This window comes from Solenopsis invicta, chromosome 7 (genome assembly GCF_016802725.1).
Source record: "Solenopsis invicta isolate M01_SB chromosome 7, UNIL_Sinv_3.0, whole genome shotgun sequence".
Lineage (NCBI taxonomy): Eukaryota > Metazoa > Arthropoda > Insecta > Hymenoptera > Formicidae > Solenopsis > Solenopsis invicta.
Genome location: NC_052670.1, coordinates 2,089,615 through 2,114,880, shown reverse-complemented (window position 1 = coordinate 2,114,880; position 25,266 = coordinate 2,089,615). Strand labels below are relative to the sequence as shown.

Sequence of the window (25,266 nt, the reverse complement as noted above, 5' to 3'; positions counted from 1 at the left end):
TAATTTCGATCCCGGTCGTAAACTAGATGTTCTGACAGACGCCGCCGGTCTCTCTCATTCCGGGAGGTACGAAATGCCTCGAATTGTTTCCAGCGACGTAACGAGATTGCGTCAACCGTTGCGTACCTCGATCTCGCGCTCGCGCGCCCGCGCCCGCACCCACGCCCGCGCCAAGTCGATGGGAGCGCACGTAGATGACGTGCCCGCCACTACCGACTTCGGTCGAAGTTACGTTGTAATCTTCTTACACCGCGGAGAAACGTCGAAACTTGGACGCGTCGGTCGCGTCAATAAACCATTAGCTCGAACGTAAACTAAAAGCTGTACCTTACTGGAACTGACTGCACGTCGCGGCGGCGGCGGCGGAGGACGCCCAGAGCGCTTTTTCCTCCGCTCCGAATTTCTCTCGCGCGCGATGCGAGAGGAAAAATCAAGGGCCGGGCTGCGTCGTGAAATTCTACTTTTCTACGATACGATCGACGATCACACGGTTGGTCTGGTTGATCATATCTCGCCACGCGAGATGCATTTGTTTGGCGAGTTATTCTTGATGTTGTCACTCGGATGAATCGTTATCTATAGATAAAATTGATCGCTTTGTCTACAGATAAAATTAGGATTTTCTTACCCGTCCTTTGCTTCGCTCAATTAATTATGCGTTTTTAGTAATAAAGGACGGGTAAGAAAATCGTAATTTTAGCTGTGAAAATCGTAATTTTGGACAATGTGATTAATTTTATCTATAGATAATGATTCGTCTACCAATTCTGTATAAACCAAATCTCGAGGGGAAATTCACAGCCGGCATTGGTGTACAAAATTTCGGCAGTGGACTGCCGAAAGAAGTAAGCAGTGACCTATAATATTGACGGCATTGTCGTCAGTGGTTGGGGAGTGGTGAGCTCACTTCAGAGTCAATCATGGGGTTGAGCACAAAAATTTTTGAATACTTCGGGAAAGCTTTAGAATTCTTGTGCAGGCATTGGCGTATGATAATGGGCACGCGGTAGTGTTCATAATTGCATGGCATTGCCTTAATTTTAATATAGGATTGACGGCATTGTAGGCATTGACTAACAATAAGCATTGTCGGCAGTGTACAAAAATGTCGGCAGTGTTTTACAGCAATGCCAAAAATCGGCATTGGTGTACAAAATTTTGGGTTGTGAATTCCCCCTCGCCAAATCTACAATTCTGTTACATTCTTACATTCTGTTCGATTTTGCTATACGTTTATATTACGTGATAAATTTATCAATATGGTAAAAAAAGCTCTAACAATAAATATTAGTAAAAAGTTTTCACAGGAAATATATATTAACAGATGAAAAATCATTAAATGTAAGACAAATTTTCAAATAAAATATTAATAAACAAAATAAAATACATTTGGGAGGGGGAGGGGGGAGTCAAATAGACCGAAATAGCATAGTACAGCTCATTTATTAAATAAATAAGCCGTAGAATTAAATGGTTCAATTTTAATAGTCTCTCTCCTTAAAATGTACTCCGAACTGTACACCGAGCTTAAATTTAGCGAAGTACTAGTTTAGTCAAGTATAAGTTAACGAGAATACTATATAAAATTTTATGAGGAAAGATTACATCAAAAGCAACATTCTGAAAGCGAGTTTAAATTGGCTTTACTATTCGTTCCTTTCATCTGTCATCTTAAGTAGTTCGATAATTAAGTCGTAAATTACTCGATGTGCTCCACAGTCGATTATAATAAAATTATTGCAAGAAATCCGGAAGTTAATTGAAGAATCATTTACTCTTTTTTTTATGTTATCTCTTTATAAACTTAAAATGATGGGCATTTCCCGTTTAAAATGTAAAGCATTTGAAAACGTTGCTGTTGTTGTCATGAAAAAGATTCATGAAAATCGTATTTTAGTCTTTTTTTACACGTATCATTATTTGCTAAAAACCAGGTAAAAAATTGTAGATTATATTGCTTTAAAAAAACACGTGACATATACATTATAAGATTTTTGATACTGCAAAACGAATTATCGATTAAAGCAAAGTGATATGCGATTTTCAGTTTTAACTTAACAATTTTCACATATCTGTACACATAAACGTGTGATCATAGCCAATTTGCATACGTATATCATGTAATTACAGAGGAAAAGAAGTAGGCATTTGTACATCAATGCGATGTGAATATCCGTGTCATTATCTTGAGAAACTCTTATTAAATCTCGATGACTAGCCAGGATATATTTCCAGCTATACTAAGAAAAAGATGCTTAGAAACTTATTTGTGGTATATAAATTTCATTGAAATAAATCTTTAAATATCACGAAATAAAATGTTATTTTTGGCAAGTAAATCAATCAATAAGAAAAATAAAATACATATATATTTTACAAAAATGAGATGTATTTCACAGAAATGTATATTTTGTTGTAATTAAATTTATTTGTAATTGATAAATATCGAAAAAAAATAATGACAAATATTTGTTTCTGGATATTTTGACTTTTCCTCTCAGTGTATAATTAAAATATTATATGTATTTAATATCTTTCGACATTTTATTCAATACCGTTTTTATCAGGAATTTATTTTTCACTAATATGAACTTTAATTGTTCAAAGAAAATGCTGGAAATAATTTTACGCGAAGAATTAATTTCATATACGGATGAAATATTTGTCATCATTCAATTATTTGACCGCTTAAAATATCTATTCACCTAATATAAGTATTTATCTATAAGTGGCTACAAGTTTCTATCCGCCGTTTTCGGAAACCGGTTAAAAGATTGTGATGAACTGGTGTCGCAAAATTGGTTATTTCAGTTGTTTGCCGTGGAGAAAATTGGAAAAGCTACGATCCGAGGCAGCCATAAAATCGCGCACGTTAAACGGAACGTGTGTGTGTGTTCACCGTTATTTCGCGACAATTCTTTTTCCCGAGCGAGCAACGATGTTATTCGAGTATTTCTTTCGAAAACATACGTATGAATTTGTAATTAAGAATATATATATATATATATATATATATATATATATATATATATATCTATATTAAAAATATATATCAATAAAACAATGCTTTCAAAAAACTAATCAAAGTTAAGGCGCAGTTAAAAAAGCGCAACAATATTTAAAAATATCTATTTTTATTAGATACCACTAACTGTCATTGGTATCTACACAGAAAAAAAAAATATTAAATCAAGAATTCATTGTTTCATGTATAAGCAAAAGTATAAAATCTTGGAAGAATTTATAAACTTAAACAGACATAATTAAAAAAATTTGTCTCTTTGTGTAGGCAAATTACGTCTGTTTAAGATTATAAATTCTTCCAAGAAGATTTTATATCCTTACTTATATATAAAACAATGACTTGTGCTGATTTGATACTAATTTTTTTCTGTGTATTAAAAAGATATTTTTTAATTGTTGCGCTTTTTTAAATTGCAGCTTGACTTTGATTAGTCTTTTGGGAGCATTGTTTTATTAATTTTTGAAAGTTTAAATTTAAAAAATATATATATTTATATAAAAATAAAGTATAAATAAAGTATATATATATATGAAGATTCACAGCCCGATTTTTCGCTTGCACGTCACGATTTCTACGTTTGCGTTCGCGTAATTAGTAGATAACGCAGGTAATGAAAGATAATTAAACGTCGTTGCGTCACGGTTAAACGCGGCGATCCTTGCGCGTTGCCTACTTTCTGTGGAGAAGAGATTGCAAAATGGGACAAGAATTAATCGATACATTTCATTGTGGGTTTTGACGAGTTTAATGATTTTCTCTCTCATTCTCTCGTCCCCTCCCTGGCCCCCTCTCGCCTTTGTTTCTGCTTTTGTGTGTGTGTGTGTGTATTATTGCGGCAATTCAATCCTTTCGAGCGAGGACGTGATCATTTACAGTTCACAATTCGCGAATTCTATAGCTGCGGGATCCTCAATTGTGAAAATTTTTCACTTGCAAATTCAAACTGACATGGCTTAGAAACGTTCAATGTATAATCCGTCGGCTCTGTACTGAACGTGCTATTGAATATGGTAATTCAATACTGATAGTAATAAGATAATGGTTCTGAATAAACCAGTTTGTACTAGAAACATGTATTTTACATAATATGGAAATTCCGAGATATTATGATGAAATTAGTATTCCATGAAAATTTTGTGTCTTTTTTCCGTCACAGAACCAAATTGGTTAATATTCTTATTCAAATTGTCTAAATTGTTACGTTGACAGGAATATATAATGATATCTCTTTGTATAAAAAGAACAAAGATTACGTGAAATTTGAGCGAAATTTTCAAAAAGAACTGGATATAATATCGCGACATTAAATGAGGCAAAGGAGATGTCATTTGAGAATCTTTTAATAGCAATTTTCTCATATTCTGCTAATATTAATCTACTAATGTAATAACTCGAAATTGGAGCGTTTGAAGATAATTGTATTAACAATATATTAAAAAGATTTTACCGTCCATAGTTTCGCGTTATTAAGAGGTATAAAATGTATCTGTATTGCGGAAGTAATTCCGGAAAAATCAAGTTTTAATTAAAACTTAAAATCTTTCCACGACGATGGTCAAAAAACAAAAAAAAATTTCTCTCAACGAATAATAATAACAATCTTTCGGTTATCTTCACTTGATTGTTTTTTTTTTATTAATTTCATTTTATTGACATTTTTTTAATTCAAATTTCAATGTTAAATAAACTTTTTCTTAAACAGCGACAACCATATTTTTAGCATATTTCTGCTTCCAGTAATTGATTGATACTTTAACTTTTTGATGCCATTTATTAATCTCTCGAGGAATTACATCAGTGCCTAAAAAAAAAAACACTTTGAGCGTATTCGCAATTAGTAGTAGTTTTTGACGAATTTTTGTGCCGCTCTTTCCGCGGCGCGATATGTACGTCATGTGTATTCATAACGCAACGCACAGCGACATATGCCAAACAGTTAAAAGCGCGTGAACCTGTATTACGTTTGTCCGAAATTCGGATGCATGCACAAAGGTAACAGCAATGTGCGCGCGGATGAAATCGCGTCACGGTCGTCGCGTCATCTCGCTTGCTACTCTCGTTTGGCGCAGCGGTGCTTGCTTTTCTGTTCACGAGCGAGCGCGGTGGAAATAATTGCTTTTACCGTATTGTGCAACGCGATCGTTTCTCGTATCGAAGGTTTTCTTTGAGCGTACGTAGCGGAAGACGGCGCCTTTGTGGGTTACGTTGGACGTTATACGAGGTGTATCTTAATGCACACCGTCGTCCCACCGGGGACACCCAGCATTTTCTCATTTCGCGCCGAGACTGTTATACCCCGCGGAAATGCTCTCTCTCTCTCTTTCTCCGCTCTCTCTTTCCGTGAAAATTTCCTTCGGTGTTTAATTATTTTTCGACCTAAAACATTCCTAGGTCCCCGGCGTGTATATTACCACCCACTTCGCTTAAGAGGGCACCCTGCTCTTTACTTGCGAGGGAGAAAAACCGCGAGTGGCTATAAAATTCGCGCGAATTGCGATCCTACTTCCCGTTTCCTGTATGTTTCAGGAAGAGGTAAGAGAAAGTAAAAGATCGAGAGTTAATTTTTAATTTAACGTACGGAAAAGCGATGATAAATAAAGACCGATAGTGTTACTTTTTTACATTGGCAATATTAATAATTCATACCTGCTCGAAACAGAAGATAAAGTGTCGTTCGCGAGACGTGATACAAATACTACGATGTTGATGAAAAATTGATGCCGTAAAAATAAAATGCCCTGTTACACAACTGCGAACACACATAACACGCGCGCATGCGTGACGAAAGGCACACTAAAGGTATCAAAATTCAAATAAAAGTAGAGGAGAAGGGAGATATGGCTACTATCGTGGCTACTGTGGTCATTATGGCTACCCCTATTATCTCAATTATTCGGTGACGAATTCTAACAAATTCCATTCGGAATTATATTCGTTCAGTAGCTTGCTGTTTTTTAGTAGCGCTAATGTGCCAATAAACAATTGCTGACAATTGTTATAATTTATTTTGTACTTTTGAGCACTTTTAAAACTTTTTCATGGTACATTTTAGCATTTAATTACACATACTTCCTTACTGTTTTTTAAACTTGGGCGTTATTATTACACGAATGTACACTCGAGTGTTTTTTTTTTTGTTGTTTAATTTTTTGTTTGACTGCTACTCATTTCGTGTTGGGCAAAATTAAATAATAACGTAGGATTTGTTAAATTGATTTTTTTTTTAAGCGAAGTTTTTATATCGAAATATTTCTTCGATGAATCGATTGTTATTCTAGAAGGCGATGTTCAGAAACTTTGAAAATATTATTTTATGTTTCCTATTTAATGTTAAACAAGAATAAAATAATATTTCTAAACGCAGGAAAATTTGAAACAATGTAAAATTAAAAATATATAATTTTAATAACAAATATTATGTATTTTTTAAACTGAAACAATTTTTAAAAAATATTTTCGAGGGGTAGCCGTATTACTACCAGTTTTTTTCTTCTATCTTCTTATGCAGTGAGTTGCATTTTTAAAAATCACGTTCTATGTAATAAGTATTTTATTATCGTTAAAATATGTTGAGTCTAAAATCTATTAAACAACATTGTTAATTTTTGATGAATAGAATCATTCAAGTTTCAAGATAAAATATTGATTATTGACCAAGTTGTTCAATAAAATGAAAATGAACGTAATATTATCCTCTTCTCCTCTATCGATATCTCGACAGTGCTGTTAATATCTCTCTTAATATCTCATAACTCGGAACAGATTTCGTTCGTCCAATGTAAGAAAGATTTTCGTCGTTTCGAGTATAATATGAGTGTAATTTGCGGAAATACGCGCTCAGATTTGAAGACTCGTATGTCGGTGGATATAGATCGCTCGCGGAGTTGGCTGCGGAATTTCTGCTAGTTTAATTTAACTTTTCTTCGGTGGGCTAAGCGCGCTAACGAACAAATTAAGCCCCAATTTGCATGCGGGCTCGTGCTCGCGCTAGTGATCCGCGGCGGTGGCGGCGGTGCAGCGGTAGCTACGACGATGACGTGCTTTCGCTGCACTGATTCTATTTTTTTTTTTCTCATTTCTCCGTAGAACGTAATTGCCAATCGCGACGGTCGCCTTTCACAACGCACCCGAATATACCGGGTATTCGGTGCGCAACACGTCACTTAACGGTATTTACGCACTCGATTGGACCGCGCCGCGCGATATCGCCCGTATTTGATGCTATCGGCCTCTTGATTATTTTCTCTTATCGGGCGCGTTCCGATTGCCGGAAAATCGATAAAGTGATCGAGGGGGGCCCCTCCGAAACGAAAAGGCCGCGCGCGAGCGGTCCTTTTTTTTGCCTCTCTTTATTTCAATAAACGAATTATTCGGTATTCGGTTGAATAATGGTGTGTCGATTGATGCAAGATTCAGTGTCCGGATAACGCACACGGCGAACAAAAGCGGGATGGATTTATATTTAGTTTTCACCGCGACAATCGGTCGCGCGTTCGGTTATCGTGGGGTTTTCGCAAACGCGTTAATATGCTTTTTGAATGGAGGAGAGTGCAAACGCATTACATCCTCTGACGTGCTCACGCGAAATCTCGCGCACTTCCGCGATGTAAAATGAAAAGATTATTAATGTAACATTTGACTCTTATTACAATAATGTGACATTTTCTTCCACGCTCGAAATTTCCCGCATCAGAGAGACCCTCTCTGATTTATATCAGAGAATTTCTCTGCATTAAGCGTATCTCGGAAATGATTATAAGCTATAAATTTTAGAACCGTACGCCTTCTTACGCTTTTACGGCGGTATCCCGTCAATTGTTTTTAAAGTAAAGAGAAATACATTCCTCTCCGTTTTCTTCTATAAATGACTTTGTTGCCGCCGAGCTGGGATTAAAAACTAAGTAAAATTTCACGAGAGGTCGGAGGGACTTTCCGCTACTTCCGCCTTCCACCGCGAGGACGCGCCTTGAAGCTAAAATTGCCCGGTTCTTGCATTTAGAATGTCAATTGACGTGAAACACTAAAAGCGTTCCTCTGCATCTTTACGTGCGACAATGCCCGCGGAACACTTAACGTCGTTACAAGTTTCGCTCGGAATACTCCTTTAACGAATTTATCCGTGTCCGATCTCTCATTCTTTTTACAGTTTTCCCTCCTGCCGCCTCGCCTCGCTGCGCTGAAATTATGCGACGGAAAATTGGTAAGACGTGTAAGAGCTAAAAATATCTCAATATCGTCATTCACGTTGATTGCTATTTATACGAAAACGTTCGAGCGCAGAACGCGACCCGCCATAATTATCATCTAGTCGATGATGATTATTACGGCGCAGTTTTTCATTACGGCGCAGTTTTTCACGCTTTCACGTAAAAAACCAAAAAAAAAAGTAATTGAACGCCAGTTTTGACGTCGGAGCATCCCGTGAATTTAATCTTGTATTTTATTATGAGCGAAGAATTTAATTAATTCGTTTGCAATCAACGGGTAACAATTTGTACACTTCGCATCGGCGAAAAATGCATTTTTCTCATTTTACATTTTTTTTTACCCCTCCCCGCGCGTTCCAAACGAATAGAAGTTATTCGCGATACGGCCGTCTCTTTCAAGATGCCTGTCGAGATACGTGAATTTAATTTCGTCGTGGCTAAACGCACACATTTCGCGCGTGATATTTTCTTCGCAAAAAAGGAAAAAAAATTAGAAATTAGTTATGAGGGAGATACGCGTGCGTTGTGTATAAGGAACTATTTTGAGATAGCGCGTCTCGTTTTCTTTTCCGTCTTCTCGTGAAATGCGGGAAACACTTTTCGCGAAAATATTTACCGACGGGAAACAGACCGGGAGAATATTAAAAAACTTTCAGAGATACGTGCAGCCTACATGAAGAACGTCGTCTGACGCGTATGACGGTCGGGTTTCTGTCCATCGTTCTTGTATTTGCTCTTCGATGCGCGTTCGAAGCCGCATGCGGTCTCGTGATCAAAGGCACCTACTCAACGGTGTACGAATAATATTGGCGTAAGCTGCAACAGCGGCAGCCGCAACGTACGTACATCGGTTCATCAATATTACATACGTCGGATTTGCGAGTCTCGCAGTCGCCTTCGGCGTCTTGCGACGGGCACGGCACTCTCGAGTGAAACGAGTCGAATAAACATTAGCGATCGATTGCAATCGATTTCAGGTGATTCCAGCAAACGTTAAAACTAAGGTGAAATAAGATCGGCTCGAGATATGCTGACTCGCGCCCATGTGTCCGTTTCTACCACACGGCCGGCGCTGTGTTTATTTTTTTGTTTTTGTACCTACCTATCGCTTTTCCGATTCGCAATGACTCGCTTCTTAAAACATACCGTAAACATTACCGTATCAAGAGTTTACTCTCGAGAGGAGCTGTGCCGCTCGCAGATTACGGAATAATACAAAATGGAAGGATTTTTTTTTCTTGGAAATTTGAACGGCCATGATGATTATCGATATGACGTCACGGGATCTAGCGGCGCGTCGGTCAGTTAGCGGGCCAACGTCAGGGCATCGGTGTCGCGGGAAGGTGTCGTCCCGCATTTCTCTCCGTTTAACGTAAGTTTCATGCTGAAAGTGTCGAGAACGTTGAATTTGGCGACGGACGATCGTGAGGTATAAAGTCGACGCATACGTGGAGCACAGAGTCCCGTCGGCCGTTGGCGGCATCGGTGTCGCTAATTGCTCGTCGTCGTTCCGGCATCGTGTCAGTGTGAAGTTGTCTCTGTCTCGCGAAGTGCTCAGTGTAGTGTCGAGGGGTTTGAATTTGATAACGGACGATCGTCGCGAAGCATAAAATCGGAGTGCCTAGTCAACCTGTTCTCCACGATTTCAGTTTCGTCAGTTGCTTCCCGTCGGACTGCGTCGGACGCTCGCGGCCCGTCGGGGAGGTTAGGTTCTAACGTTGGCGTGAAATCTTTTCTATCTCGCGAATCGCTGAACGTTTTTCAAGGAGTGCCAGGACTATCGAATTCGATCGTCGTGAGACATGCAATCGGCGTACGTGAAGCATCCGATTCGTCCTTCGCGATACCGGCCTCGTTAATTGCGTCTCAGCGTACGCTCGCGGCTCCCGTCGGCGGAAAGGTTAAGTTCTCTCGGCGGCGTGAAATTGCCTCTGTCTCGTACGTGATTCGCTCGGTGTATTTCAGACGCATCAGGAATGCACGCGAATGTGGTGCTGGACTATCGTCGCGAAGCATAAAATCCGATCGCGGATCGATCCGTCCTTTGCGATATCGATTTCGCCAATTGCGTCCCTTCGGACGCTCGCGGGCCGTCGCGCGTCGCTCGAGCGTCGGCATGAAGTTGCTTCCGTCTCGCGAATCGCTTAATAACGTTTTCAAGGATCATCGAAAGTGTCGAATCCAGTGGAGCAATCGGTGTGAAGCATAAAATTAGCGCGAATCAATTCGTCCGTCGCGATATCGGTCGCGTTAATTGCGTCTCGGCGCACGCTCGCGGCTTTCCCGTCGGAAAGGTTAAGATCTAGCGTCGGCGCGAAATTGCTTCCGTCTCGCAAATCACTTATTAACGTTTTCAGGCAGCATCGGAAGTATCAGGGGTGTTGAATTCAGCAGCGAGCGATCGGCGTGAAACATAAAATTTAGCGCGTACGGTCGCAAATCGATCCATTGATCGCGATACCGGTCTCGTCGAACGTTCGCGGTCCGTCGCTCCAGCGTCGGCATGAATTAAGGCGCCGCCGTTTCGCGAATTGTTCAACGTATCTCGGGCTCATTGGAAGTGTCGAGTAGAATTACTGGCGACCTCTCGTTATTCGTTCAATCGTGAGATGTAAACAGAACGCTTTGCGATAAAAACGATGTTTCTATTCGGAGTCTCGCGACGCTGAATTTTTCTATCGGCAGAGCTGTCTCGTTAAACACTTTGCGGTTGCGACGATCGAGATCGGAACAATTTCATCCTTGAAAATACGTCGCATTAAATTCGGGAGTGCCATGCCGTGTCGTGCCGCGTTGTGAGTGATAATACCGCAAGTATGGTCAGATACAGTGTTGGAATAGTGACGAAGTAAACCGGATTGCGTGTCGGATCTGGTGAGTAAATTTTTTTGCAAATTAATTCCGGTGATTACGTCGCGCGGGGATTTACACCGCGGAAGCCAGAAAAAAATGGAGTGGAAGTAACTAGCTTGCAAATACTCTGTTATATTAGTATTGCGTTGTAATTTTAATATTTTATTGTTATTGTTAACGAAACTATCGTGACTTAAATCGATCCATCAATGTTATGGATGAATAAGAACAATTCTCAAAACAGTAAGAAAATTATGAAAAAAATTACAGATTTTTTTATTAGATTTGACAGTAAAAAAAATTTGGCGGCTATTTTCTATCTGAATAAAAAATTATTTTATTAAGAGATAGATATGTGCTCTAATAAAAATGTAATTAATAATGAAATAAGAAATAATGAAGAAAATCTGAATTTTTTAACTTAAATAATATAATTATAAATATTTAAGGTGATTTATGTAAAGTTTCATTGCGACACAAAGATCAGTTCTGTAAAATGAACAAAATTTATTTATTTAGTTACAAAATAACTAAACAGACAATCACAATACTTGGTATAAATCATCTCGAATACTTACATTCAAAGTGATTTTTACCAAATATTGTGATTGTTTAGTTATTTTGTAACTAAAATAAATTTTGTTTATTTTATAGAACTGATACAAGTACTTGTACAAAAAAATCGAGATTTTTTTTAATGTTATAAAAAAATAATTTAATTTTGAATAACATTAAATAAACTATAAAACTATTAAAAATATATATATTATATAATATAATATAAAAATATATTATTAAATAAAAAATAAAATTATATTATTAAATATAATCTTATTCACACAACTTTCATATGCATAATACACTCGGCATTAAAATCATCTATTCTGACTTCTAAAAATAGGCGAAATTCAATGGAGTGTAACTTTGTCAAAAATAATCGTAAAAAATATTCATTCAAAAACGCATTTTAAAGCTTGAAATCTCTAGTTTCGAGATTGATTTATTAAACTATTTACAGATTGTTTACGAAGTTACGCGGATTCAAATGGGGGTGTGTCAAATCTCAAAATTTTTTACCAACTTTGCAAAGCTCCACGGCATGAAATAAAAATTGCACGCAAATGCGGCTTACAGCATTCGAAAGCGTGTATCTTTACCTTTAATTTGCGTATTTGTTCAGCGTTGTCGATTTTTATTCACCGAGTTATTTAACATTGAAGCAAAAAATGGTCTTTTTTGCTTCAATATTGAATAACTCGGTGAAACTCGAAACTAGAGATTTCAAGCTTTAAAATGCATTTTTGAATGAATATTTTTTTACGATTATTTTTGACAAAGTTACACTCTCTTGAATTTCGCCTATTTTTGAGATTCAGAATAGGTGATCCTTTAATTTTGCTACCGAGTGCAGTTTGTTTGAAGTGCTAATAATTAAACACATGTTCAAAATTATTTTAAATTAGATTGTGTTACGACGTTGTTACTACAGTACCGCATTGAGAGTTGACTCGCGAGTTGACTCGAGAGTGTCGTATCCCTCGGCATCTTCAGCTCTTTATCGTACCGTCGTCGCCATTACGTATACGGTTAAAACGCGATCGCCGGGAAGAATCGATAGCGCTAACGCGCCTCGCGTCTCGGAGATAAAGGTAACTCTCTCCAAGAACACGTTGATTGTTATGCCGCGCCACGCGAAAAGATCGGCAGTGGTAATTGCGTATCATAAAAGTATCGTTCGTTGCACTACCGGTGTACACACATCCGTGCATACATAGACAGGAGAGCAACACGAGAGTTCGAACGAGCGAACTCCGCCGTACTGTGTGGCTTGCTATTCGCGAAAGCAACAGCTGATGCTGCGTAAACACGTACGTCGTTTTTCTTATAACGGCGGCGAACCACTCACGGGGGCGAGTAGTTGCAACACCAAATGGTCGCGTGATACCTGATAGCTTATCTTTCGCCTATCATCTTTTCGACAGGAGATAGGAAAACTACTAGAAATTTTGTTAAAGTCCTCTCTCTCTCTCTCTCTCTTTCTTTTCTTCTGACAGAGATGTTTAGACTGCATGCCGCGTTGAAAATTGAAATAATAACTGTGCATCATCAAGACGCTAAGTTTTCGTCTCAACAATTTTCAGGTTCGATTTCAAATAATAAAATTGGCCACAGTTGTGCAAGAACTTATAATTTGTCAATTATTGTAATCAGTCCGTACATTTTTTACATACATTAAACGAAAAAGATCCAAGCCCAAGTATGTGCCAAAAATTAGAAAAAAAATAACAATTTTTATCTACATTTTTAAATCACATCAAATAGTATATACATTTTTCTCGAAACGGGCTTCATGTGGGCTGAGCGTTTCTTGCATAACTACGGTTAATTATGTTGTATATTGTTTTGAGCAAGAAATGATATTCCTCTGCAATAATGAATTGACTGACGCATAACGATGTAAATGGTGCAAGTATTTTGATCGCGTTGATTACATTAACGTTTTAATTAAAATTAAAAGCGGTCTTGATAAGAGCATGCTATATGCGTAGCGTGTTCCAGTGACATCATCATTGGAAGAAGTGGGATGAGATTGTGCGAGACACAGGTATACAGACAAGCTTTCAATAACCTCTTTGAGTCTTTGTTGACGGAATCGCTCATACGTTCTCGCGCTCGTTTGTATCGATAATTCCGCATCGATGTGACATCTCCATTGTAAGCAATGGCGTTCCATTGTAAGCAAGCCTTCCATTGTATAAAGGGGGATATACACAACGCGGATTTCACTTCTACCGTCCAAACAAATTCTCTTTTCCCCCCCTTTACATTTTTTTTTCTCTTCGTCTTAAACTTTGTTAGATTAATTTAATTAAAAAAAAAAATGACTTTGTCCAACTTCGTGCGTAATTATAATGGAATTTAATCCAGTTTTTGTGCTGTACCGCGTATATTAAGAAATAACTAAATAAGAAGTTTATTCATTTATATTAAATTACACAAAGAAATTTAATAATTTATATTAAATCGCATAAAGAAGAAAAACACAAGCATTATATTAAATTTCATTTTTGAAACGTTTTTCTCATTTCGCGATTGAATTAGCTTCGGAAATTAAATTTTGCGATTGCGTTTGAAAAAAACGCAATACAGTTTCATACCTTGAACTCTCTGCGCGGAGATTTCTATCGAAATACACTAGCAATAATACGCGGGACAGTGTATAATTGCATTTTTTTGTATTTTCCGTCCTTTGAACTACACGTATTTTCGCGAGAAACGACTATGCATACGGGCGCATACGAACAAAAAGTTTATATCAAAGATTATAATGAAGGACATTCGTGCGCGGATAGTCGCAATTATCTAAATTTTAGTATATTGAAATTTTACATTTAACGAAATTTGTGAGGTGCGCAATATTAATTCGCGCGATAATATTGAACATATAACCTTTACATTACAATATAATGCTTAGCATAAAATGTGGGATATGAATGCGGACTTGTATGCACTTGTAGTGGACATAATCTCTCTTTTATCTTTCAACACGTATACCGTCCGCGATTCCGTGAAATTTGTTAACCGCGAAATCTATTAAAATGAGATTCGGGTATCTCGCGCGCTGTCGCTATGAAATTTTGCAAAGAATAAACATCGGTATTAACGTTAATTTGAAATTAACATTAAACGGATTTTACGTATGATGATGAGATATAATGCGGCGTGTAGCCCTTTTATGTTGGTGTTTAATTACGACCGCATCATCCCCGTTTTCGAATTTTCGCATCGCTAATTACCGCGCGTAAATTAGCGCGAAATTTATTTTGCTGTAAAATACGGTGTGAAGAATCGGGCGCGTCTGTAGTGTAAAATAAAATGAGCGCGCTTCGTCTTACAAAGTTCACTTGAAAAATTGGCATTCTGACTCCGCGCCGTAACTTTATCCTCCCTAATTGATCCTTTAATGTTCCGATGAATAATGACGTTCGTTTAGTTGTCATTTATCTCGAGTCGATCGTTCATGACTCAAGATCGTGATCTCCATTTGATGCATGCTCATGCATGCTGCATGGTGACTGTCTTGAAACAAAGATACCTCGACCCTCTGTTATTCTCTTTGTCAAGAAGTCCACCGAGAGGAAAAAATTACTAAATTTTTATAAACATTTGTTTGAATATTTGCAATAAACGTATGTACTGAATGTAAATGAACATTTGTTTAGTACTAAAGAATTACTAATGTAATTTTTAGCTATCACTTTTTTATTGAATAAATATTTATGTACCGGAAATAAATGTTTCATTGCAAGTATTCAACTTTTTTCTCAGTGTGGTAATCAATTAGAAATTGAAATATTTACCAATTCTCTTCCGAGAGATAGTACAAAAAGAAAATAATTAGCAATTTATTGTTTCACATATAAGCAAGAAAATAAAATCTTGAAAGAATTTGATAAACAGATACAATTTGCTTACATGAAGAAACAAAATGTTAGCAAATTATGTTTGTTGAAGTTATGTTATCAAATTCTTTCAAGATTTTAGATTCTTGCTTATATATGAAATAATGAATTATTGATTTGATATTAATTTTTTTTCTACGTAATTAATTAAAAATCTGGGGTATTGTTCTGGGTTGATTTAAATCTGTGGCACGAGAAGCAACTCTTATGTCACGATAATCACCACAGTTTCATACATAGCTACAAACAGATCGACTGTCTCTTAAGGTTGGGAAGGGAGGACAGAAATACGTTACAATATCATTATCGTTACGCAGGTATACTTGTGCTTTGTATTATTTTAGCTACAGCATTATGTGTACTTCTTTAACAAAGGAGAATGGAATATGTTATTAATATTACTTCTCGCGGATGACTAGAGGATCTCTTCCGCCGTTAATGGACAGGTATAAAATTAATTTCGTTAAATTCAGCGGAGAGTGGCATCTACTCGAGCAATAAAAGCGTTTGCCGCCATTAAGCAGAACTGCCATTAAAACGGAGGAGAGGCTGTAATAATGAGGGTTACGAGCGGATTTTGGAAAAGCCGTAAATTTAATACTCTCGAATGCGCGCATTCGAATTAAGCCGTGCGTAGCTCTCCAGAGCGTAGCTCCTAGATACGATCCCTCATCTCCGCGGCCTCGGACCGCATTTTAATACGGAAGCTCGACGAAAAATTCGGACGTACGCGCGCGTTTGGAGTTCCGCCGTGAGCTCAACTGTCGCTTTGGATTGGCTCATTAGTCGAATGCAGTCTCATTACGAATTTTTTCAGAGCAGGAAGAAAACCGATGAAACGGTAGATACCAAGGGAAGGATGCTTGACACGAGAAATGCAAGACACTGCGGCGAATAATTAAAATATATTAATTTTAAGACGTGCACGGATTAATTAACAGCGCGGCACAAAAGCGCGACGGACGTAACGCATGTGTAACGATCGGTCGGAGGATCACGGTTTTCTTTTTATAACAATATTGTAACGCAGTGCGTGCAAGTTATCGGTTTCGTTTACGGCTTCTGCGCCCGTTCGGCTTCTGCGCCCGTTCATTACCATTCTTGGCGCGTACACGAAAAGCTCGCGGAAATCCGTTATTACAAACCGATGGGTTCCATTAAAACTGTACGACGGATGTTAATGAGCGTTAATGCTGGAAACAACACACGCGGACCACGCGACAGCGTCCCGTAATGTTCCCCACTTGTACGTCGGCGGTTGATCATTATGTAGTTTCCCCCGCGGGTTCGGGGCCGAGCGCGCAGTGGTCGGTTGCATTTTTGCAGAAAATGGAGGCAAGCTCACGATTGTTGGGTCCAAGAAAGCGGAGAGTTAACGTGCAGTTACCTCGAACCGCGCGCATTGTCTGGAGGGCGAGTGCGATTGAAGTGCATTCACCGGCGATTGCATGCAGTGCGATGCACTTCGTTCTCTATCGCCGCGCGGTTGCAGGTTTCGCCTGCTCGCTCCGGCGATTTGAAGGCTCCCGTATCGCCATTGATTTATAAGTCACTTGCGATAATTGAAACGAAACTCGATGCGTTATTTATTTAAATACTTGATAGTGCTTTGCAGTTTAAACGGAAAACGTACATATGTAATCTACAACGCGCTGCATCCATTTCTTTTTTATGTCAATACAGTTATGGTTTCTTTTTACATTAATCGATTTATTTTATTGTTTCGTATATAAAAGTATTAAATCATCAAATAGATCAAAATTGAATATTTTACGTTTGATAGCAGAATTTTAACAGATATTTTATATTATAATATGAAGCGCCTCATAAAGTATTGATTTTACTCTGGCACTTTTATAACTAGAATAACAAAATGATGTAATATTGTTAAAAAAAATCACAATTTTATTTTGAAAAAATATTAGTGACGTTTTTATATTTTATAAAAAAGCCGTAGAGAACTAATAATAATTGTATTACAATCAATCACTAAATTCACTATCAAAACTTTTATTTGAAATAGTTTTTTCTCTTTTTTTATCTTTTTCTCTCTTTTTGTTTTCGATATTTCGAAGATCCCGACCGACACTTTATTTCTCACTGCTGTTTTATTCTTTTCAATATTTAGAAAAGTGTTGAAATATTTACGAGATTTCTGGTTTAGCAATGTATAATTTTCTGAATCATGGTAATTACGGTAACGCATATTTGTATGTTGTACAATATAAACGAACTTGTGTATAGATAGAGGCATCGCTGCCGGAAATATTCATGTACCTAAGTGAGGAGATAAACGGGAGGTGTATTTAGGTATTTGCATCTAGACACAACGACAACACAGCTATGGCTGTGAATTTATTCCCGGGGAAAGCGATACGCTTCGCCGTGCTGTGCACCGTCCGATGCACGTCGGCTGCTGCAGCTTTCTGATGCATAACAATGTAACCGCGTGATCCGCTTCCCCTCAAAATAACGATCGCATAATGCGATAGATAGCACCTGTTAATGCGTCTCTAAATACCGACCTAATTATCATTTGTCAAGTAAGATACGACGCGACGCAATCGTCTCGCGGTCTCTCGTCTCGCATAACGTTCTCAAAACTCCTAATTAATTAACCGTCCCTTTTTTTACTTTTTTGTGGAAGGACAGAGCGTCGGCGGCCGTTAACGAGCAATTTAAGGGTACTTAATGCAGATACGGATCTAATTAAAAAAATTTCAGGTACAGGCGACGACCATTTCCGCAGTTAGTTTCCGGTGCAAACGCGAGAACGTGACTCCGTTTTTCCGCCACCCTGCCCCAAATTAGCTCGAGCGCGCTCTTCAGTTTAATGCCTTCTCCTTGACCTGCAGCGAGAGCATCGCTGTGGCGCTTGTGGTGGTTTGGAACCGTCCTTTAACACAGGGTTATCACAAAGGGCTAATTAATACGATAGCGGAACAGAAATTAATTTTTCCGCAAACCGCGTGGCCCGCGCCGTTTTCGCTGATAACGCCAATCTTGATAACGGCGGATTTTTAGCTGCCTTCCCCTTTTTCTCCACAAGATTAGATTAGGAATTTCTAATTAACAGTCGCTGCAGCACGTTCCACCGTAAGATCGGTTCTGTCTGATGTTGCATACCGTCGGCCTTGGCACAGATAACATCAGGCGCAATTGCATCGAGCGTCGAGTAGGCTTTTAAAATTCTTAACACCTTGCTGTCGGGATTCGTCACGTTAGTGAATCACCGACGAGGCAAAATGCCAGTAAAAGTACTAACAGGTGGCTATTTAAATAAAAATATATGTACTACGTATCGCTCTGAAAATTATCCGCTACAAGCGCCACTACACCCACCGATATACAATTAAAACGATGATAGAGCGTTAACATCTTGATTGAATGAATCTGGTGTGGTAAATCAAGATTAAATCATCTTGATTAAATGAAATAACGCCGTAGTGATTTAGGCATACGTGAAATATTGAAGCTTTTAAAAATGTTTTTAAAAGTTTTAAATTTTTAAATTTTTTTAAATTAAATATTTGAAAGTTTTTAATATACATATGTATAATATATAGATGTGTAGAGTTTCAATCTTGTTTTCAATCTAAGTTTACAATTTTTTAATCTTAAAAGTTTTGAATTTTAGAACTCAAAAGCTTTAAAATATTTAATTTTAAAAAAATTGAAAATTGAAAATTTTTAAAAACATTTTTAAAGGTTTCATGTATGCCTAAATCACTACGGCGTTATTTCATTTAATCAAGATGATTTGATCTTGATTTAACACTATATATATAATTCTGATAAACGTTATACTAAAAATTTAAGTAACTGTTGATAATTATATTATTCCTATATCACTGCTATTAGAATTGGGGGTGTGGCGATTTTATTTGTTAAGAATTTGGATAACATTAAAAGAAATAGCTTAATTTCTTCTAGCGTGATAGTTATTATGCAAATAGTGTACGTATCAGTTGATTGTAACGGTTCAAATGTTTATTTTATATAATTTCTAGTGTGTGCTCGAAATGTAAACTCTTTTCAACGCGTTTTGATCGTGGCGTTGATTATTGCATCGCAATTGCAGCTTTGCAACGAGCGCCGGGAGAAGTGCATTGATTGCTGTCTCTAAACGATATTTGTGATATTTCAACCGGTAAAACGATCCATCGCGTCATCCGGCAGGCGTATTCGTGTGAAGTTTATACTTTTTTTTTGAATATCTCCCAATGCACCCTTAATTGTAGTCGCTCCCTATTACTCGCGGCAATATCGAAACGCTGAAATAAAAAAAAGATTGCAATTTTTTGTGACGCGAGATAGGCCATTTTAATCTGTCCACTGTAGCTTACGTTCTCTTTTTTTATTGCGCAAAACTAATAATTCTACACGCGATATGAACGCGTGAATGACGGATCTTCAATAAAAGCGAATCGAAGATATTAAAATTAATTAATGCTTTAATAAAGTCACACCCCGAATGGATAAATCTTCATTTAACCGGCTTGTGATTCTAACGGGACTATTGTACTTTATAAGAAGTTGCTATATAATTACGTTAATAAAGATCGAGATAATATTATTTTTTAATTATCTTCACCAAGAACGGATTTAAAGGTTGATATGAACCGTCGCGGAGAAGGCAGGTCACTGCCTCGAGCTCTTCGTTAGATAGAAGTCTTTTATAAAATCAAAATTTAATGTCTTGCGTCACGATCGCAAAATACAATAGATGTTAACGATATTACAATATATTAAGCGGTGTTAGAGGTAAATTTAATGAGAAGACATATTTTTCAAAACAAAATCCGCAAGTGAAGCCCATTTTCTGGCATTTCTTATCTCTTCATACTACTCTCTCAATTAAAATGATTGAAATTGTTAATTACCATTGACAATGTCTGAAATCTTGGAAATCCAATTTTAAATGTTTTCTTTTAATTAGAAGATTGAATTTACTTTTAATGAAATGTTACAACGATGAGTAGAATCTTAAGAATTTTTGAGAATCTTAAAACTTTTTGTGAATTTTTCAAATAAAGTTAAATATAATTATGTAATAATATAATTTTAGGAAAGCGAGCCAGATCAAATTTTCAATATTTAAGACACCGTTAGTAATTGAGTCATTCACCGTACCTTCAGTATTCTTAGAATAAATAAAACGCGTGGAACGTGACTTCGATACGCGAATCGAAAAAAAAGTAAATTAACACATTTTAAAAGTTCTCGAAAAAGTTGAAGAGCGTTCTCCTTCCGCGCGCGTGTATACAAGGGCGTAGCGAAAATTTCCATTTCCCTTCCAATATTTCCGCCTCCTTACAAAATTTATATTCGAAACGGAATAGAGACAATCTACGATACGTGCGCGTGGAATTCGCACGCGACGCGACGCGGTATCTAATATTTTTTCGCTGACGGCGCTTCGCGAGACAGGATTTCCGGATCTATGATTTCCGCACTACGGATTTTTCGTTATCTGCCGATATTACGCGTAATAACTGCGCGGAAAAATCGGGGCTGGCGAGCGTGCATTCGTGTGCCGATCGCGCGAAGAAGGGGGCGCGATGAGAAAGGCGCCTGGCAAAATATGATAGCGGCTTTAAACCGTATGAAATTTTTTTTTCTCACGTCGCGCCTAAGAAAAACGCAACGGTTCTAGCGGCGCGGTACCGGTACCTTTATAGTACGCGCACGTATCTTCCGCACAGTCGATGACACAATATATCTTCCCTATTACGATGGAATCTTCTTGTGAGAAAAAAAAAAATGAGGGGCGCTGCCGTTTCCCTCGTGGGTCAATATCTTTGGGCGGAGGAGGACCTACTTCTCGATAAATAAATGTGCGCGATTTCAATGCGCGATCCTTTCCCGCTAACGCACGCAGAATTTCCTCCTTCCTTTAATTCTTCGGAAATTTGTTTGCGCGAATCTTCCTGATCGCGCTTTTTTTTGATTTTCTAGAAAAATAAACTGTGAATGAGATATGGATAAAATATTTACTGGAGCGTAAAAATACAATGAAATCTAAATAAATACATGTATGTTTCCCGTTCGCGAGAGAATTTTATTTTATCGTCGGAAATGAAAAAAAAAAAGAAAAATACGTGATAACATGCAACATTTAAATAGAAAACATTTTACAGTGATTTAGGCTTAGGTCAGTTTTTTGGAAAAAAAAACATGGATAGACAGACGGTTATATTTCCGGAGAAGTTCAACGACGTGTAACGCATACGCTGCGTAAGCAACGCGGAAACAAAACAAAAGCGGTCCGCCTCTTGCAATCGATAGCTTGCCTCGCGTTACTTTTGGCGTTCGGTCACTTCGTTTTTACGAACACCTCGCAGCTATAAACGTTGCACTTTACAGATACGCGCTTTGTGCACTGTAATTTGGTAGGAAAGGTACGCGCGGGCCACGCAAGCAGTTCGCGCTCGACATCTAACTTTCGAGTTTCAGGTCGCTCGGAGTAACGGAACGCGAACAAGTATGTGCATTACATACACGAGCGCGTGCGTATATGTGTGCACGTGCGTGCGATGTGAGAATTTCCACGCGCACTTTCAGGATATTCGGCCATCTGGACCCAGTTTCCACCTGGTTCTCTCCGGCCGTGTGCATAACTTCCAAGTCACGCACTTTCCTACCATTCGAGGGGTCAGAGTTATGGGTCTAGACTCCGGGAAAAATCTTTTTCAACGAAACTGTCCGGAAAGTTAAGAGCGCAATGTTGAGAAATTCTATTTGTAACTACCGAGATATTGTTGTGAAAATAGTTGCAAATCCACTCTCTAAATCAGAATCAGTAAAATTTTACTGAACATTCAATTTCAGTGTTACACTTATAACTTATATCAGTCAGTGATATGTATATGCGCTATCTTTCAATAATTACTGATTTTAATCAGTGAAAGTGTCCTTTTTCTAAACAAAATCATTGAAAGGTAATAAATATTCTAACTCTTACAGTTATAAGTATGACGTTGCAAATCGGTGAATAATATACACTTTCGATTTAGAGAATATAGAACTGTAATTACAGTCTAGCTTCTCATCTATTTTTATGAATTTTTTTAATCGATTTTCCATTAAAACGAGATGTGTTATCATTCATTGAAAAATATAATATCAAGAATTATAAATTTCCAATTTAAATAATCAACTCTTAATTTAATTATTAACTAAATCTGTAATACAGAAAAGTATTATTTCTTTGGATAACCTCGGAGTATTCCGTAAATATTTTATACCCATATTTATAGCCACGAAAAGGAAAATTAATTTTATTTTTTAAATAATAATTAACTTGATAAAGCTTTTTAAATAAAGTAATTTAATTAGATCAAAAGCATTGCTTTATTTCACACACAAATAAAAATAATATTACTTATCTAAACTTTCATTAAAAGAAAGAAACGCATATAAAATGATGTCAAAAATTTTCTATGTCAATTAGACGAAAGCAAATTTTCTCATCTATAAACAGCATTTCCGTTCGCTTTTTAGAACCGTATTAATCGTTATCTTAGACGACGTTAATGGAGCTCGCACAATAACGATTTTTAATTAATTATGTATAATTATTAATTAAAATTATTTGAAATACAAAGGGTAGAATATTCGTTTGTACATATGGTTGTATACGTTCATTTTATTACATTACATTAATTACATATTTCATAGCGGCGACATAGAACGCTTGACAGAGTTCTATGTTCCACGCTTGTTTATTTTAATATGCGTGGCATCATGTGTATACACGAGGCAGCCATGCTACTATCATTCGCACGCCAAAACTCGGTAAATGGTGAGCACGAGAGCCGAAGGTTGTTATTCCGCGAGATACAATCGTAACGAATTTCAGAAGAAAGCACAATCGTTTCTTCCATACCTAAAAGTAACAAGTAATGCTTATTGGCTCGCGGTATTAATAAATCCCTACAATTTATAATGCGAAACGGTCCGTAAGCGTATCGTGGCACTCAATCAAAACGGATATTTCGCACCATATACTCGTTTAAAGTAACGAACCTGGAACCACGGTGCTTTGTCACGATAAGGTACAAAAAAAAGTACAAATTGAAAAGGAAGTTCGAATAGCTCTATAAGCTGTTATATTATTTAATATCAAGTAATATTCTAAACCTATTCTTTTTCTTCGCGTATCATATGGTTGTTATCGCGTAAGCGATCTCCTCTGCGTATATCCGTAGATATCTATTCGTAGAAGTCTATTTTTAGAATATTAAATGTGATATTCCAATTAATATATATATATAATATTGAATAATATTTTTGGAATATTAATATAAATATGTTATTCTTTATTAAAATGAAAAGAGATTTACATGCGAAATAGAATTTGAAATTGTATCATTTATTATTAATAATTTTATAATACATTCCAAAAAACATTTACTTTTTTAAATCTCAAAACTGTGTGTGAATATTTTGATAATATTTCACGGATATTAACTAAAAATATTAGGTAAACTGAACATATTAACAAATAACGTTTTCAGAATATTTATAATATTATTTTAATTTTTAATAATATTTGTATTCTAAAAATATTGTGTGCTTATAGAGAAGTGACAGACGATTGGAACTGTAAATTATTCTCTTTTCTGATATTTATGGAGATGTATTTGTCTTTAGCAACGCTCAAACCGGAATTTTTTACTTTTGAATGCACCGAGTTTTGAATTATTATTCGCAAATTTTGATTTGTCTACCAATTTGGGGCGAGAGACAGCGCGCAATGCATAAACATTCGGATTGAATAAATCAATGGAAAGCTCCATCGTTAATAATTGAATTGAGACGGGAGAAGTGAAATATTTGATATGTATTTAATGAATTATTAGCTATTTTGCAATAGAAACACATCGGCCGACATCCGGCTTTGGTGTTTATTTTCTGCGGCGTGCAGCGCGCTATTGTTTACAAAAGGTCGCCGCCCTACTATTTGCGCGCCGAGACTCGAGCAGGTCGTCGAGCGTGTCGACGCGTTATTATCCCTCGAGACACGATTGCACCAAGGAGAATACACACCGTTTTATACACGCTGAGAGACGTAATGAGTAATGCTCATCGATAAATTCCTACAATTTATAGCGAGAAACGATTATTCGCAAACGCGTCGAGGCGGCGGATTTCAATTCGACGAACACAGTGTCACGTTATCTCTCGCGAAATGTGATTATTCCTCATAAATAATCAATAATGAATGCACAAACGATTAACTTTTATTGTTGCTTCGATTATACGTAAAAAGATATTCTTCGCGCATGTTAGTCGTTTATCGTAAACACAGAATCGATAGACTGCAACGGAGATTATAAAGTACCATTCCGTTGGTATATTTCCAAGTGATAAGTACTTTTTTATACTTGAATGCAATCGTCTCACGGTCTCCGAATTTTTCGCTGATTCGAACGTAACTTGACCCTTGCCGTTTCTTCGGACGGAGAGCGAGTGAAATCACGAGTCGCCGAACGTTATGTAACAGGGACAGTTATGATGTATTGTTCATTCATTTGTAATATTTCGTGTGTCGCAAGGACGGGAGTGCCGCGAAGAATCTCGCAATCGTAATTAACCACCTTTTCACGGATGAATGCAACGAAGAAATGTGACAATGAGAGGAGGCTTGCGAGACGCCGAAGCAATCACGAGCACAACGCATTTTTTACATACATGTATATATTTTTAATTATTA

General features: G+C 37.2%; 1 protein-coding gene across 4 annotated transcripts in view; it reads left to right on the top strand.

Moving 5' to 3' along the window:
* Positions 1-25,266, top strand: part of LOC105195064 (leucine-rich repeat transmembrane protein FLRT3) — a 102,738-nt gene that overhangs the window by 6,263 nt on the left and 71,209 nt on the right. The window contains exons 1-2 of one of the 4 annotated variants that reach the window (XM_026130305.2): positions 8,400-9,604; positions 10,918-11,106. The exons of 2 other annotated variants lie outside the window; for them this stretch is intronic. The gene's annotated coding sequence lies outside the window, so the exon portion shown is untranslated. Of the gene's footprint in view, positions 1-8,399; positions 11,107-25,266 lie in introns of those variants that run through there. One more of the 4 variants, XM_039451772.1, reaches the window with a different exon arrangement.